The 12,314-nt window shown below is 37.3% G+C and overlaps 1 protein-coding gene across 6 annotated transcripts in view; it reads left to right on the forward strand.

Annotated features, from left to right (window-relative positions):
• Positions 1-12,314, forward strand: part of CACNA2D1 (calcium voltage-gated channel auxiliary subunit alpha2delta 1) — a 514,151-nt gene that overhangs the window by 376,479 nt on the left and 125,358 nt on the right. The window lies entirely within an intron of this gene.

Raw genomic sequence — 12,314 nt, forward strand, 5'->3', positions numbered from 1 at the left:
CTGCAGTGGTGCCGTGAGCAGGTGTCTGTGTACTTGGGACAGGGGGTTATCATGAATCTTAAAACAGTTTGGAGATGAGGGTCCATCTGCTCAGCATGGACAACGTGTTGAATCGCAGTGGAGAATGGAATAGAATTTTTAGAAGCTCCCTGAAATATTTCTCCACATTTCAAGTCAGTGTTGTTTTGTCTGAAGAGTGTTGATGCTTTGCTTTAATCAGTGAATGGGGATTTGTTCAAATGAGTACGATGAGAAATAAAATGAAAATTCAAAGAAAATAGAGGTTGTGTAAGTACCCGGTTGGATTGCTTCTGAGGGCATCTTCGTGATGATATGTATTCAGAGAAGATCAGTGTATTTTACACATTAAAATGAATGAACCCTTTTGTAATATCCTTTATTCTCACAAAGGAGGGTAAGGAGAAATAAATCAGGAACAAAAAAGAAAAGTATATGATGTGTATAGATCCCAAGAACCTGTTGAAAAGACTAAGTGGAATGTCTGCTGGTATTTTTAAGTTCACCTTTTTAGAGCAGGCTGGCAAGCACAAATGCTTTTTGCTTGATCTTTACGGGATGTTAGGTAATTTGGCTTTAAACAATTGTGATATATAGAAGAATTTTTTGTGAGACTGAAGTTTTCTAAGTATTTTTAACAAGTAGAGTTATTCACAATAAAAAGACACACCAGTGAAAATGGGGTGAAGTAGGCATTAGCTAATCTGTAGCTTTGTATGGCAATAACATTAAATAGACAATTATGTGGCCCTCCTCAGACTGAATAGCACTCAGATTAGGTAGACATTCTGCGTCGATGTGAACCCCAGATGCTAAGATCAGTGACAGGTCTTTTGTAGAAACCAGTGGGCTAGTCAAGACCTACTTTATTTTTCTTTGTTGAAAAAAAATCATGAGTTAATAAAATAATGTTAGTATCTATGTAATATGTAATCGAATCCTACATCAAACTCTCTGCTCATGGGGCCCCTGCTTCTCCCTCTACCTGCTCTGCCTGCGTGTTCTCTCTCTTTTTCTCTCTGTCAAATAAATAGGTAAATTCTTTTAAAAAAACAATAAACCTTAAAGTTATTTAGGTTTTTATGTAGTTTATAAAGTTTATAATTTTTTAAAGTTATTTAGGTATTTATATCAGGTCTTAACAAAACATTTCTAAGTGTCATTTTGAGACATAGTTATTAGATGCTTGGTGACCTGTTCAGTAATACACAGATATAAGAATACATCTGTCAGTAACTTATAGCATTATATAGCTGTAAAGTCTTCTAAAATATATTGCCTCGTTACCAATTCCATTTATGAGAAATTGATGGAAAGGTGGAAAAAGAAGAGAGAAAATTAGTTAATAATGAAAAACCAAGAGGCCAGTGCCAAAGGGAAATTGATGATGCTAAGAAAAACAACAGACAAAGATTCTAAGAGAAATAGGAAGGGGAACAGAGGGAAGATTGCATTAAGAAGAAAGGAGAGAGAAAGCATGGGGTCAAGAGGAGGAAGGAAAGATAGGTTGAGTTAGGAGCATTTTTTAAAGATGGTTCTTTTTACAAATAACATTTAACTTTTAGCCTTATTATCTTCTACATTCTTTCATTTTAAATGCTAATCAAAGGTAATAGCTTTGATTTTTTTTCTTAACCCTCTTCATATATTTTTAAATTTGTTGACATTTGTCCACTTTGTCTTGGAAAAGAATTTTCAGTGTTTAATTTAGCTGAATCCTTATGAAACCTCCATAATATTAGCTGTGGAAGCAACCCTCAGCCTCTCGCGATACTTAATTTTTCAACAAAGGTGTGCCAGAAAGTTGGTTCCCTCTGGGACTGATGGCTTGAATTCATTTACCTGTTAGAGGAGGTCATTTAAAATGGCTGTCTTGATTGCTATGAAATACACTTGACGTAATTGAAACTTTGGTGATCTTTTCCTAAGTTCTTTATATTTCATTTTGTTTCTGACTACCTTTTGACATACAAAAGCCGTACATGATGGGTACAACTTGATGAGTTGGGAGATAAGTATACACCCCTGATACCATTGCTACAGTCAGTATTGTAAACCTATCCATCATCTCTAGAAGTTTCTTCCTACCGTCTTGTTTATTATTCTGTGTTTTGTGATAAGAGGGTTAGCAAATATTTAGGTGTATAATATATTATTTTTAACTATAGGTATTATGTTAATTAGAAGATCTCTAGGATTTATTCCTCCTGCATAATTAAAACTTCGTATCCTCTGACTAGTACCTCCCCATTTCCCACATGCCCCAGCCTCAGGCAACCACCATTCTACCCCACTTCTGTGACTTTGCTCTTTCAGACTCCTCATGGAAGTGGTATCATGTAGTATTTTTCTTTCTTTCTTAGGATTTCCCTTAGTGTGATATTCTCTGGGTTCATACATGTTGTCACAAATGGCAGAATTTCCTCCCCCACCCCTTTTTTTGTTTTGTTTTTGTTTAAAACCTGAATGAACTTTTTTTTTTAATATTACCAATATAATAGAACCAAGTCTCTTTATCAAAGACATTAAGATAATATTAAAATTTGGAACTAAGCCACCATATTTGTGTTGATGCTGACAGGCTTTTAATACATCCAACACTTTTTTCAAGTTTAAAGACTTATTATCATTCTTTTTAAAGTGAACTCATTTTTAAAAATTACTCAGGAAGTCATACTTTTTCCCTCTGATCTTACCATTTTGATACAGGTCAGGATAAGGTAGAGTGGCTCATCCCTGATAAGTGTCTGTTAAAGTAAAGGCCAAAAATAGCCTTTAATATTGTTAATTATCTTACTATGAATGGAATTAGAATATATGTTACTTATACATAACTGGATTTTTATATAACAAGACTTACACCTCAGGTTTAGATCTCCCTAGTAGCTGTGAGAAACTGGTTGGATTTTCTAAATTTGCTCAGCCTTGATCATCAAATCTGGAAAATAAAACAATACAAGAAAACCCACTAACATCTCAGTTTATTCCCTGAAGGTTGTTACCAATGAGATAATAAACTGTAAAGTACTTTGGAAATAGAAAACAGTAGACATTTTTACAAGAGTGAGTATCACCTAGAATAATTTTGCCTAAATTCATTTTTGTCTTCATGTGAGAAATCGAAGAACATAATTGAGATTAGAGTCAGTTGACAAGGAAACTGAAATAGCCATCTGTTTATAACCCCTTCCACATTTCTAAGCAGTAATGTTATCACCACATGGTGGAGGTGGTCCAGAGACAAAGGTTTTAGCCTCTGACCTTGGTTAAGACACTTCTCAGTGGAGCTTCCAGGTAAAATAAAAGTTGCTCAGTTAAGTGTGAATTTCACACAGACAGCAAAGAATTTTTTAATATAGTTATGCAATATTTGGGAAATATACTAAAAATATCCGATCTTTATCAATATTCAGATTTAACTGGGTGTCCTATATTTCTTTTAGCTAGATTTATCAACTGTATCTGTCACGCTCTGAGTTTCTGCATTTGTAATACAGGAAGATCAGCTTCCACATTATGTCACAGAATTTTTGTGGGGATCAAACTATTTATTCTATTAGTCTAAGTGTAGAGATTTTATATTTAAAAAAATTTCTGTTGGGGCACCTGGGTGGCTCAGTGGGTTAAAGCCTCTGCTTTCAGCTCAGGTCATGGTCTCAGGGTTCTGGGATTGAGCCCTGCATCGGATGGGATTGAGCCCTGCATCGGACTCTCTGCTCAGCAGGGAGCCTGCTTCCTCCTCTCTCTCAGCCTGCCTCTCTGCCTACTTGTGATCTCTGTCAAATAAATAAATAAACCTTTAAAAAAAAATTCTGTCAACTGTCTTTTAAAAATTTTTTGCCACGTGGGTGCCTGGGTGGCTCAGTTGGTTAAGGTCTGCTTTTGGTTCAGGTCATGATCCCAGGGTCCTGGCTGTGTGATAATGGAAAGGACAGCATATTGGGTGAAGAAGAGGTCTTGATGCATGTGAAAAGTTCTATCAGCAGAGTTGCTTACTTTGCCTAAGTCATGTTATGTCATGTTGTACCTGTGAGCCTATTTCATCACCAGTTAATTTGGGCTGATGGAAGATGACTTCCAGCGCAGACAATAACATTACCTACTTAAATGTTGAGGCTTCAGTATTTGTGAAGTCCACAGTCTTTGTTGTGGGACAAGAAGTCCCAGGATTAGCTTCGTGGCATAGCCGAAGCCAGAGCCCATGTCTAGAGCCATCTTCATTGAGTATGTGCTAACTGGAAAATCACTTTAATTTATGAGTGCCTTTCTTTGAAAGCTCTTAAATGATTTGGATAAATGAACTTTAAAGCTATTAAACTGCTTTCAAGAGCTGTCAACTTTGTGAATTTTTACCCATCGTTAAAACAGAGGTACAAATTATTCATTTACCTATTAATATCTCCTGCAAGTGTTTTAATTCCTGCTGTAATTGGGATTGTAATTAGGAATTAGTGGCTCACTGAAATGCCGATGGAAGCAGTACTTTTTTTTTCAGATAATTAGTTGTATTTGCAGAAAAAAAAAACACAAAAATCTACTTCATTTTCATATGACATTTTCTTAATGTCTTATTAGGCACTTGTTCTTTCTCTGCCTCCTTCATTTGTTCATTTCAAAACCAGGGGATTACAATAAAGTGACCTATTACTTGTTGAATTAGTGTTAAATATACCTCTGGGAGACAATTCTTTGTTTTTCTATCTGCTAAGATTTGCTAGAATAAAATGCAAAGAACCTGTGTGCAAAGTGTATGAAGTGACATATTTTTTCCTTATGGATGGTAATTGGTCTTGAGTTGTTTAGTACTTTTTGGAAAAGAGCTCCGAAGTACTTGAAATATCAGTCAGCAGATGACAGCTTAATCCAAAGAATACTTTTTTCCCCCCTTCTTAGTTATATATGAAGGCAGCATTTGTGATCGATTTCTAGCCAATTTGAAGAAAATGGGATAGTATCTTAATATTTATGGTATGTATAGAAGTACTTGATATTTATGGTATGTATAGAAGTACTGTTTCCGGTGATCAGGTATCTTTTTTTAAAAATGCCATTTTCTTTTTTACTTTGCCATTCATGAATGGATGCAAGGTTTAACTATAAATGTATTGTATTTGCAGATCACTGTATAAACAAACTTGAGATGGAAATGATTACACTATCGTGTTTTTATGCTAGTAATTCTTAAAATCCAGTATACTGGTTAGGAATACTACCAATTACAAAAATGACTTGATTTCAACACTATGGAAGTTAGTTTCTCCCTTAAGTCAGCGTATCCATCATTGTGTAGACAGGGGCTGATAGGGATGATACCCAAAGAAGGGGACCACGGCCTGTTTGATTTCTGTCATCCGAGTGTGGCCTCTGCCTTAGGCCCACCACTGTTACTTGTGTTCTTTCTTAAGGGACAAAGAACGGTATTCTCCCTCCTGTTGAGGGTACTTGTTGGATGTCACATAAAACCTTTACTGTTGTGGGATGTTGACCAGAATTCAGTGGCCTCATGGGCCCAGTTACCTTCAAGGTGGTCATTATGCAGCTGACGAAGCAGAAGCTCTACTAGAGAGAAGGAGAGAAGAGATACTCGGGGACAAAAACACCTCTGACATGGTTACTCTGTGCACATGCGTGTTTTATTTTTTATTTTTTAAAGCTTTTAAAGAGATTTTACTTATTAGAGAGAGAGAAAGATCAAGTGCATAGAGGCAGAGAGAGAAGCAGACTCCCCGCCGAGCAGGCAGCCCAACTCAGGGCTTGATCCCAGGACCCTGAGACCATGAGCTTGAGCTGAAGGCAGATGCTTAACCCACTGAGCCACTTAGGTGCCCCCACATGAGTGTTTTAAAAGACCAAATTTTTCCTATCCGCCTGATATTTTAATCTAATTAGGGAGTCATCCTTTATATATCTTGAAATTTAGATTACCATACAGATCATTAAATGATTAAATGTCAGATAAATTAGACCGGCTGTAACAGTAGATTTGCTATAGGAGTTTTGAAAAAGGCAAAGTGATTAGAGACCAGAGTTACAGGCTTGGTTTATGAACTATGGATTGAAAAATCAAGTTGAAGGAAAATTAGAAGGAAGAAAGGCATCAAGTGAGAGCCGGAGATGAGCACGTACTATGAGAGGCTCGTAAACCCAGTTAATCTAAGAGTTTGTTACAGAAGTGGGCTATCAGATCAAAACTTCGCTTAATGGCAGATTACATGGCTTCTAATGTCAGAATTGTTTAGGATTTAATGTGTAGGAAAATACCACCAACATTTTGAGCCATGGAATAGACTTGCTAAAACAGTGTATATTCTCACGGGAAGGAGAAACACCAAGAGAACCTTGAAGGTACACTATTGTAACAATCAGATGTGGGATGTTAAAGATGTGAACAGGGACCAAACAGGAATCATTTTTTTTAATTTTTAAAAAGATTCTATTTATTCATTTGAGAGACAGAAAGAGAGAGGATGAGTGATGGGGAGGGGCAGAGGGAGAGGAAGAAGCAGATTCCCCGCTGAGCAGGAAGCCTGACATGCAGCTCAATACCAGGACCCGGAGATCATGATTTGAGCCAAAGGCTGATACTTCACCGACTGAACCCCTACCCCAGGCACCTCCCAAATAGGAATTTAAGAAGGAGACTCTTTGGATAGAAAAAAATGAGGATATTAGAGATGTTACAAAAATATATATATATTGATACACTTATATATTGCAGAGTCATTATCAGTGCAGTGCTGGGTAACACCCCCCCTATTACCTCACATGATTGTCATTTCTCTTTTGTGGTGAGACCATTTAAGATGCCGTTTCTTAGTGACTTCCAAGTAGGTAATGTGTATTACTAACTATACTCACCATGCTGTACCTCCAGAACTTACTCATCTTTTGACTGGATGTTTGTACCCTTTGGCCTGCCTCACTCTATAATTTCTCCCCCCGCCCCAGGCCACCGTCATTCTACTCTCTGTGAGTTCAGCTTCCTTAGATACCACATGTAAGAGAGATCATATAGTATTTATTGTTCTCTGTCTGACTTTTTCACTTAGCACTGCCCAGAGAAGTGTATCAAATTAATGCATTGTTATATCTGAATTATATCTGATAAAATAAATGAATTTGGTGACAGACACAAGGTGTAAGTTAAGATGACTGTAATGTTTAGTTTGAGTGGATATGAGAATGTTGGCACTGTATGCTGAAAAAAAATACCAGAAGGATTTTTATTTGGGGAGTAAATTGGTAAGTTTGGTTTAGAACAGTAATCACACACACACACACACACACACACACTCACTCACTCACTCACATACACATGATACTATCCTGAAATTTGCAACTGATCCTGATTCACAGAGATTCAGTAGGCTTTAGTTGCCTTTTGTATAGCCTCATCTCTTACCTCTCTTATCTAAAGCTGTCTTGTTTTTCACACATAAGGGTTGTAATAGATACCCATTTTGCAATCAACTATGGATCCAGTCATGCTTAAATTAAGTGATTTATTTTATTGCTGACAGGAAAGAGTAGTTAGATACTAACATGAACCTGGACGTTGCTTGTAAAACTGAATGGTAGATAACACTGTATATGAAATATGAGAATAAGTCTTGATAAAAAGCTTCAGTTCTTTTTAACGTCTGAAGGATCTCTCTCATTCTGTTCTTTTTTTCTTTTACACATTGTTAAATTTCTATACCTCATGCCACCCATTTTTATATACATAGGAACATCTTTGCTATGTAATTCATTTTATGTTCATTGTATTTTATGGAGGAAAAATTAACATCTTTGTCACAAATTCAGGCACCTTTCTAAGCACTTCTGTTAGTTACATCAAATAAAATAAGAAACATATTATCAACATTGTCTAAGAGGTATTGACTTATAAAAAACAGGTAGCTTGTTTTCATAGAATCAAATTTTTTTTTGTTTTTATGAATATATCAATATTATCTCATTGGATTTGTTTGCTTACCAAATGGGAAACTTCTTCTGTCAGAGTTCCATTTTTCTCTAGGTAGTACATACCTGAAATGATTCTTCAGTAAATCTTCATCTTTCTAGAACTTGTGTTTTCAAGCTTATTTCTGAGCCACAGCTAATAACTACTTAGGGTTCATCTAAATGCTTATGTCCTTCTGCACTATTTACTTTGCTGAATATTCCACTTAACTGCACAACGTATTTGTTGTCTGCTGCTCCTGCTGACAGACAGATAACCCCTTATGTTCAATGAAAATGTTTTCCATATTGCTTTCCTGGCATCGGTAGAATTACCAGCAAATTATTTTGTAATAATGCTTTTGTTTTTCGAACTTCAGTGATTTATCCTTAGCTGTGATACAGTCTATCTGTATGTAAGTTAGTGCTGCTCATTTATCTCTAAGTTAGAGATGTTCTGGACATACTACCCTAGTGATATCAATGGCACTCTCAAGCCAAGACAGGGATATGTGGACATCAAACCTCATGGCTCAGTAACTAAATTAAAATCCCCTCCAAATTGCATTAATTGAATCAATATAGTCAAGTATGGGTTGCAAATTGGTAAAGTGGTAAGAACAAGCTAACGGCCTGTTGCCAAAGAAACCAAACTATTCTAAGAATTCAAATACTAGAAAGAGTGAATTTTGCTCTGGAGAAATTCACAGGTGAGAGAAAAAATTATGAACATGTTCGATTAAAATGCAATGCCAAGAGATAGCTGATAAGTAGATTAACAAGTTAGAAACCCAGTTTAGGTTATCTGTTCTCAAGTCAAATTATACAATCTTGGAATTGTTGACTTAATGACATCTGGCTCCCTGACTGCAGAGTTCGCCTCATCTGAACACCTTAACCCAATGTCCATCTCCAGTTTTACTTGGAGTTCATTCTTGATCACGCACTCCTACATTGCCCCTTTCTCTCCTTTTGTTTGTTTTATTTTTTATAACCTATTTTCAGGTCTTCTTTTAATGTTTTAATGTCAGAGCTCCATCCCTGGTCATAGGTATCTTACCTGTCATTTACAAAGAATACAAGCACCACCTTTCATGTGAAAGCTTTCCCCTAAAGCAATCTTTTTTTTGCTTTTTCCTCAGAGAATTTGTTTTTCATTTATATTATAATAGCCATCAGATTTTATCTTCCTTCCAAATAAATTCTGTATACATTCTTTATAAAAAGCATTGCAGTGTAAGCAACTGCTGGTAGCGATAGCTGGGGTGTGTGCATGTGTGCATGTGTGTGTCTGTGTGGGCGTGTATGTGTGTACACTTCCCATCTCACCTATGACAATGCCTTGTGTATAGTGAATAATAGGTGTTAAATTAAGCTGGACAGATTAACATAACAGCTACTTCAGCTGAAAACAAGTATCCAAGTAGAACTTAAGAGAATCATTTCTAAATAAAGTGAAACAAGGGCAAAGCACAGATGGAAACTGTAAAGAAACTCAGTGTTGCAGTTATTTAGGTCTGTGCCTATACCCCTTTCCCATCCTACTCCCCTTAATCTATGCCAGTGTTCTCCATGGGCTTTCTGGAGTGACCTCATGTAGTCCTTTTTAAGATGGCCGGGAAATTTTTATTGACTCTATGACAGCAGCCTGCATCATTGGCAATGGAGTAGGATGAAATGGTAGAACGTTCCAAGCCCTAGTAATGGGAACGTGCTTGTAGGCAGTGAAAATCTAAGCACATCCTCTATTCTATTTAAAACCTCTCTCTATAATAAGTAGTTCCAGTGACCCAATGACATTGTTTTCTAACATTCACATATGGATTGCCTATTATGTGCCAACTTAGTTCTAAGTGTTGTGTGTGAAAATCATTGACTCTTATCTATAACCCTTGGAAGTGGGAAATAGGCATCCTTCCTCTCATTTTACTGAAAAAGGCTCAGTAATTCAAGCAATGAAAAATTTAGGTAGACTAGTGCCAAGCTCATTTCTGAAGTTCTACACTAGGCTGTTACCAATCAGACAAGAACATGTGAAGAAGACACAAGAGGATAGACTCTTCCTATGAGCATTGGTTCCAGTGGAATGGCTTCCTTCTAGTCTTCTGCCTCCGCATCTCATCAGTGGCTCTGTGCCATCAAGCCTCAGTCATTCAGCATTTGAAAACTTGACTTGGGAATGTGCCCCTAAATTCAGTAATGATCAGTGAAAGATAAGACATGAAAATGAACTAGATACTAGTAATATCAGCATCTAAGCAATAAGCTTTTGCTTCAGGGCCAAAATAGCACAGTCCTAAGAAGATAGAGGAATGTCAGAAAGAAATAGTGAAGGAGATTTCAGACACTCTGGGAAGTGTTCACTTCCTTTATGTTTAGCTCACTGTAATGGGGTTGAGTTCTGACCCCTATCAGATTATTGGTTCAGTTAAATTAAACAATGGCTAACATAACAGAGACTACATATATTTTACTCTTACCTTAATGGTAGATTCGTTGTAGAGCAAGTGTGGTCCCATCTGTGTACCATTCTTTGGGTTGTTGTCCCCATCTGTAGGATTAAAACTGGATTGACACTTATCATATTTATTGTTAAGGTGAAAAGGAAGGGGAAAATTAGTGAAAGGTAAACAGCATGACCAAAGAGTTGCACATGTGTTGCTTTTCAAATGCTGTTGATGGGAATTTCATCACATGGCCCCACTGTGGCAAGAGAAACTGAGAAATACAGTTTCTAGTACGTAATCACCTAAAACTTGGGAGGTATTATTACTAGAAGGATGGAGAAGAGTATTTTAAAGCCCACAGACTATTTCTTTGGTCATCCGAATACCTGTGCCTAAGTTTTTCCCCCCCCCACATGTAGAACACACTCACCATCTTTCCATACAAGATGATCCAAAATCCCACCAAGTTAGTACATCTGGATAATAATCCAGGATCTCCAGGGAATATGCAATACTCTCTATCATGTTGATGTAACTTTTCCTAATTTGACTGTTTATAATACAACTGAATGCCAGTTGCTCTCCCCCCGCCCATTTCCATTATTGCTCAGGTGTCTTCTATGCAATGATACTGTCTTCTGGATGACCATAATAAAAATTGTCATTTGAAAAAAGAGTAGGAAGTACATAGCAGTCACATGTTTATGATACCTATCACAATTCTTTGGGTAAGAAACACAAGGACAGCCTGCTCTTGGATAAAGATTTTTTGATTAGGCAGCCCATTGGTTTCCTTTGGGAGTAAGCCTTCTGTCTGTAGACCTCTCTGGCAGGTCCGAAGAGGGATGTGCTTGGGGCAAAACAGCTTTCCTATCTTGGTGTTTCTGCAGAAGTTTTTGAGCCCAGATACTGCTTTTGGGTTCAAAACAGGAAGAAGATTTCTGCAGTCTAGCCTTGTGTTGCATTGGTAACACAAACAGCATCAAAAACAATACAGAGTTGGCTTATAGTGAGTTTCTTGTGCTAGCAATCTCAGTCCTAAGATTGAGTCTAGAAGTCAAGCTTTTAAAAGAGAGAGAGAGAGAAAACACGGTGGGGAGGAGGAAAGGGACAGAAAATCTTCAGTAGAATCTCCACTGATCACAGAACACAAGGCAGGGCTCTGTCCCATGACCATGAGGTCATGACCTGAGCCGGAATCAAGGGTCAGACGCCTAACTGACAGAGCCACCTAGGGACCTGAATCTAGAAATCATTCTTAAATCCAACATCTTTTTTATATTTACTGAGTTCTGAACTTAGCCCATCTTCGTCTCTCATTTTAGAGGTGGTTTACTCAAAACGTCGCTGACAACAGAAAACTCGTGTTAGAGTAGTGGACATTACTTATATTTTAGTTGTCCATCTGTACCTATGGCCAAGGTTATTAGCTGCCTGCCAAAGTTGTGTCTTCTCATTACATTGTGAATTTTTGCCTTTGCAAATGACACCCCACCAGGTACTATACTTGTCAGACCTCCTTTGTATCTATCTAGCACCAGTAGTATGAGTGGAAGCAAGAGGTCTCTGTTCAAACCTGTGATTGTTAGGACTTGGTGTGCCATCTCCATGCTTCCTGAGGGACTCTAGAAACCCGACGCTGAAAAAGACAAAAGTGCCACCAGCTCTAGGTGATTGAATACCATCTTGTAGCAGTATCTATGCCCCTGGGGCTAGTAATATATCACTTAGACTTCATATGAGTAAGAAATAAACTTTGTGCTAATAAACAGGAGACGTAAGATTGTTCATTAAGTTATTTTGTATTACTGTAGAAGATAGAGAATCCTTTCCATGTCTTGGGTATTTCCCAGGTTGAAAGTTTTACTGGAGAACGAAGCCCAGGTTGTAACACAGACTCTGAAA

The sequence above is a fragment of the Mustela erminea genome, chromosome 11 (genome assembly GCF_009829155.1).
Source record: "Mustela erminea isolate mMusErm1 chromosome 11, mMusErm1.Pri, whole genome shotgun sequence".
Classification (NCBI taxonomy): Eukaryota; Metazoa; Chordata; class Mammalia; order Carnivora; family Mustelidae; genus Mustela; species Mustela erminea.